Raw genomic sequence first — 6,402 nt, forward strand, 5'->3', positions numbered from 1 at the left:
GGGATGGTCTTGATCCCTGTCTCCTGTACAATGTAACGAACCTCCGTCAATAGTTATATCAGATTATTATAAATTTGTAGAATGAGTTGGGTAATATTTTCACTTCCTGTAAGATATTTTGAATGAATTAAAAGTCACTGAGCTTCACAGTGTTAAAGAATTCACCTGCAAAGCAGGAGACTTGGGTTTGATACCTGGATCAGGGAGATCCCCTGGAGAAGGAAATGTCAACCCACTCCAGTATTCTTGCCTGAGAAATTCCATGGACAGAGGAGCTGGGTGGGCTACAGTCTATGGGGTCGCAAAAGACTTGGACACGACTTAGTGACTAAACAACGATGACAACAAAAGTAATTGAAGGCAGTGATATTTCATTGTTAAACTGTCCAGAACTGTTGCCTTCAAAGAAGAAAACTTTTGCTCACTATCTCCGATTTTTTCCCCCAGGCAAAAATGTTTAATGAATCAATGAATTGATTCTTCTTCTTATTATTGGAGTAGATTTGATTTACAATGTTGTGTTGGTTTCTGCTGTACAACAAAGTGAATCCGCTACAGCTGTATATATGTCCCCTCCCTATTGAGTGCTCCTCTTTTCTTATGACTCTTTCTTTAGTAGTTTTAGAGAGGGAGGAACAGAGACTTCCCATGTAGCCCAAGTCCCATGTGAGCATCACCCAGTCCCTGTTCCCATCACTCTTCCCAGAGTGCCATGCTTGCCATAGTTGATGAGCCTACATTGAAACATTAATAACAGCCTAAAGTGCATAGTGGTCACGGTTAGTGTGACTCATTATATGGGTTTGGACAAAAGTACAAGAACATGTTCCCATCATTAAAATATCACCTAGAATGTTTTCAGGGCCCTAAAAATCCTCTGTGCTCCATATAGTCATCTCTCCTCCCAAACCTGGGCAATGGCTGATCTTACTACTGTTGCCATGGTTTGACGTTTTCTACAACGTCAAATAGTTGGCATCATGCGGTATGTAGCTTTTTCAGATTGGCATCTTTAATTTCGCAATTTGTATTTAAGTTTCTTTCACATGTCTTTTGATGGTTTGTTGGTCCATTTCTTTCTAGTACAGAATTTCATTCTATTGTATCACAGTTTACTTATCCATCTACCTTTCAATGGGCTTCCTGGCTGCTTTTTGCGTTTTGGCAATTGTGAATAAAACTGCTATAATGGCCTTGTGTGGGTTTTCATGTGAATATAAGTTTTCAGTTCCTTTGGATAAATACCAAGAAGCAGGATTGCTGGGTGTATACCAAGACTATGTTTATTTTTATAAGAAATTGCTAAACTGCCTTCCGCGAATGGTGTCGGATTTGACATTGTTGTTATACATTGTTGTTATATAATCCCTGGTACAGAGTTTAAACTGAGTTGTTTGTTGTGTAATCATCAGTTCTTGGCTTAAAGAAAAAAAAAAAAAACATTTTATGTGACTAAGAGTGAGGAATGTAGAGAAAAAAAAAAGTTTGTCCTTTTCTCCTCCTTGAGAACCCCTATCTCCTCCTTGGGGACCCTGGACCTCTTATCAACCTGCCTAGGAATTGACTCTCTCATTCCTAAATGGCTTTTCCATTTTTCATTCTGACCAGCAATGTATGGGAGTTTCCATTGCTTTATATCCTCATTGGCACACAGTGCTGTCAGGGTTCCAGATGTGGTCACCTGAAGCTGTATCTCACTGTCGTCTTAATTTGCCATCCTCTGGAGACACTTGACGTGGTGCATCTTTACACGTTTATTGCCATTTGTACACTTTTCCTTTTGTTGAAATGTCTGTTAAAATTTGGCCCTTTAAAAAATGAACTGTTTCCTTATCTTTGAATTTTAACAGACCTTTGTATGTTTTTGCCTGCAATGCAGGAGACCCCAGTTCAATTCTGGGGCGGAAAGATCTGCTGGAGAAGGGATAGGCTACCCATTCTAGTATTCTGACCTGGAGAATTCCATGGACAATTCTCCAGCATTGCAGGCAGATCCTTTACCAGCTGAGCCACAAGGGAAGCCCTCCATGGACTTATGGGATCACAAAGAGTCAGACACGACTGAGTGCCTTTCACTTACACTTTGTATGTTTGGATAATAGGCCTTAATCAGATATGTCTTTTCCACATGTTTTCTTTCAGTCTATGGCTTGTCGTCTCATTATCCTGATACTGTTTCCACAGAGCTAAGTGAGTACATTTAGTGAAGTCCAGCTTATCGATGATTTCTTCCAAGGATCATGCCATTGGTGTTATCACTATAGCCAAAGTCATCTAGATTTTCTCCTATGCCTCTTTTAGAAGTTCTGTAGTCTTTTATTTTACATCTGGGTGAGTGGTTCATTTGGAGATGATTTTTATGAAGAGCTTTGTGAAGCTCTGAGTCTAGACTTACAATTTTTGCATATGGACATCAACTACTCCAATACCACTTGTTTGAAAGACTGTATTTGCTCCATTGTATTGCCTTTGTCCATTGTCAACAATCAGTTGACTGCATTTATGGGGGTCTCTTTCTGTGCTTTTTATTCTGTTCCAGTGCTCTGTTCTTTCATCAGTACCACACTGTCTTGCTACTGTGGCATTATGGTAGGTCCTGAAGTCAAGTAGCATCAGCCTTCCAGTTTTGTACTTCTCCTTCCACATTTTTTCTACAGATTGAATCGTTTGCCTCTCCACCTAAATTTTAGAGTCAGCTTGTCCATATTTGCAAAATGACTTGCTGGGAATTCTGAATGGAATTGCACTGAATATATAGATCAACTTAGAAAGAATTGAAATCTTGACAACATTGAGTCTTCTTATCCATGAAAATCATATATCTCTCCATTTGTTTAGTTTCCTTTAGATTTTATTCATCAGAATTTTGTAGTTTTTCTCATATAGAACATGTAAAATTTTTGTTTGACTTAAGTATAATATTTCATTTTGGGGAGTGCTAAGGTAAATTACATTGTGTTTTCAATTTCAAATTCTGCTTGTTCATATATTGGCTTTTGTGTATTAATCTTTATATCCTGAAACCTTGCTATAATCATGAATTACTTCCAGGAGTTTTTCTTTTTTTGATCTTTCTTTCAGATCTGCTAAGGGATGATAGTGTAGTCTGTATGCAAAAATAAATTTCTGTCTTCCTTACCAATGTGAATATTTTTATTTACATTTCTTGTCTTATTATATATTAGAAGCAAAAGCTTCCAGTGTGATGTTGAAGAGGAGTGGTGAGTGGGGACAGCCTTGCCTGATACCTGATACTAGTGGAAAATCTTCGAGGTTCTCATCATTAAGTAAGACATGTTGTGTGCATGCGCAGTCATGTCCAAATCTTGGGACCCTATGGACTGTAGCCCGCCAGGCTCCTCTGTCCATGGTATTTTCCAGGCAAAATTTCCCAGGTATCAAATTTCCTTCTCCAGGGGATCTTCCCAACCCGGGTATCAAACCTGTGCCTCCTGCAGCTCCTGAACTGCAGGCAGATTCTTTACTGCTTGAGCCATCAAGGAAGCCCCAAGTAAGATGTTAGCTACAGTTTTGTTTTGTTTTTGTTTTGCTAGATATTATTGAGCAAGTTGAGAAAGTTTCCCTATATTTCTGCAAGTTTTTATGATGAGTAAGTGTTGAATTTTCTCAAAGGCTTTTTTGAGGAGAAAACAAACAAACAAACAAACACCTTTGTTACAACCAAATGACTTTTCTTTTTCAACGTATTGATGCAATAAATTACAGAAACCAATTACAGAAATTGATTTTTAAATGTGTAGCCTTGCATACTCATAATAAATGTCAACTGCTTGAGGTTTATAATTTTTTTATACACTGTTGGATTCAATACACTAATTTTTGTTGAGAATGCTTGCCTCTATGTTTCTGAGAGATTTGATCCATAGTTTTCTTGTTATGTTTTTGTTTAGTTTTGATATTAAGCTGATGCTGGCCTCATAGAATGACTTAGAATATATTCTCTGTGCCTCTATCCTCTGAAAGATATTCAGAAAATAATATAATTTTATCCTTAAGTGTTTGGTAGAATTCACTGGTGAATTCCTGTAGGCCTGCTTGGAAGATTACCAATTACTCATTCAGTGTCTTCAATGGATCTATTCATATTGTCCATTGAAAATGGACACTGAAAATGCATCTGTGAATCTACCACTCATTCATTCACTTAAGAATTCCAAATGACCCTAAAGTGAAGGTCCACAGTGGTACTGAATTATAAATAAGGAAATGATCTGTATACTTACATCACATAGAGATTTACATGAAGAAAGTGAAGGGGAAAAAGGAGAGAGACTGGTTCCCTTGAGAGGGTCAGGAAGATGTGATGGTGAGAGAGTCAATTCCTGGGCAGGTTGAAAAGAAGTCCGGGGTCCCCGAGGAGGAGAAAGAGGTATGGAATTCTCAAGGAGGAGGAAAGGACAAATGTATTTTTTTTTCCTCTACATTCCTTAGTCTTAGTCACATAAAACATTTTTTAATTTAAGCCCAGAACTGATGATTACACAACAAACGACTCAGTTTAAATTCTGTACTAGGGATTATATAACAACAATGTATCCTGCTTGAGGACAGTTTCTCCTTCCTGAAAACTTTCTGTTTAGTTCAGTTCAGTTCAGTCGCTCAGTCCTGTCTGACTCTTTGCGACCCCATGAATCGCAGCACGCCAGGCCTCCCTGTCCATCACCAACTCCCGGAGTTCACTCAGACTCACATTCATCGAGTCAGTGATGCCATCCAGCCATCTCATCCTCTGTCGTCCCCTTCTCCTCCTGCCCCCAATCCCTCCCAGCATCAGAATCTTTCCCAGTGAGTCAACTCTTCGCATGAGGTGGCCAAAGTACTGGAGTTTCAGCTTTTGCATCATTCCTTCCAAAGAACACCCAGGACTGATCTCCTTTAGGATGGACTGGTTGGATCTCCTTGCAGTCCATCCAACACCATAGTTCAAAAGCATCAATTCTTCTGCACTCAGCTTTCTTTATAGTCCAACTCTCACATCCACACATGACTACTGGAAAAACCATATCCTTGACTAGACAGACCTTTGTTGGCAAAGTAATGTCTCTGCTTTTGAATATGCTATCTAGGTTGGTCATAACTTTGCTTCCAAGGAGTAAGCGTCTTTTAATTTCATGGCTGCAGTCACCATCTGCAGTGATTTGGAGCCCCAAAAAATAAAGTCTGATACTGTTTCCACTGTTTCCCCATGGGACCGGATGCCATGATCTTCGTTTTCTGAATGTTGAGTTTTAAGCCAACTTTTTCACTCTCCTCTTTCACCTTCATCAAGAGGCTTTTTAGTTCCTCTTCACTTTCTGCCATAAGGGTGGTGTCATCTGCATATCTGACATTATTGATATTTCTCCCGGCAATCTTGATTCCAGCTTGTGCTTCTTCCAGTCCAGCGTTTCTCATGATGTACTCTGCATAGAAGTTAAATAAGCAGGGTGACAATATACAGCCTTGACGTACTCCTTTTCCTATTTGGAACCAGTCTGTTGTTCCATGTCCAGTTCTAACTGTTGCTTCCTGACCTGCATACAAATTTCTCAAGAGGCAGATCAGGTGGTCTGGTATTCCCATCTCTTTCAGAATTTTCCACAGTTTATTGTGATCCACACAGTCAAAGGCTTTGGCATAGTCAATAAAGCAGAAGTAGATGTTTCTTTGGAACTCTGTTGCTTTTTCTATGATCCAGTGGATGTTGGCAATTTGATCTCTGGTTCCTCTGCCTTTTCTAAAACCAGCTTGAACATCAGGAAGTTCATAGTTCACATATTGCTGAAGCCTGGCTTGGAGAATTTTGAGCATTACTTTACTAGCGTGTGAGATGAGTGCAATTGTGTGGTAGTTTGAACATTCTTTGGCATTGTCTTTCTTTGGGATTAAAATGAAAACTGTGGCCAGTCCTGTGGCCACTGCTGAGTTTTCCAAATGTGCTGGCATATTGAGTGCAGCACTTTCACAGCATCATCTTTCAGGATTTGAAATAGCTCCACTGGAATTCCATCACCTCCACTAGCTTTGCTCGTAGTGATGCTTTCTAAGGCCCACTTGACTTCACATTCCAGGATGTCTGGCTCTAGGTCAGTGACCACACCATCGTGATTATCTGGGTCGTGAAGATCTTTTTTGTACAGTTCTCCTGTGTATTCTTGCCACCTCTTCTTAATATCTTCTGCTTCTGTTAGGTCCATATCATTTCTGTCCTTTATCGAGCCCATCTTTACATGAAATATTCCCTGGGTATCTCTAATTTTCTTGAAGAGATCTCTAGTCTTTCCCATTCTGTTGTTTTCCTTTATTTCTTTGCATGGATCGCTGAAGAAGGCTTTCTTATCTCTTCTTGCTATTCTTTGGAACTCTGCATTCAGATGCTTATATCTTTCCTTTTCTCCTTTG

Source organism: Bison bison, unplaced genomic scaffold (genome assembly GCF_000754665.1).
Source record: "Bison bison bison isolate TAMUID 2011002044 unplaced genomic scaffold, Bison_UMD1.0 scf7180017864456, whole genome shotgun sequence".
In the NCBI taxonomy this organism is placed as follows: domain Eukaryota; kingdom Metazoa; phylum Chordata; class Mammalia; order Artiodactyla; family Bovidae; genus Bison; species Bison bison.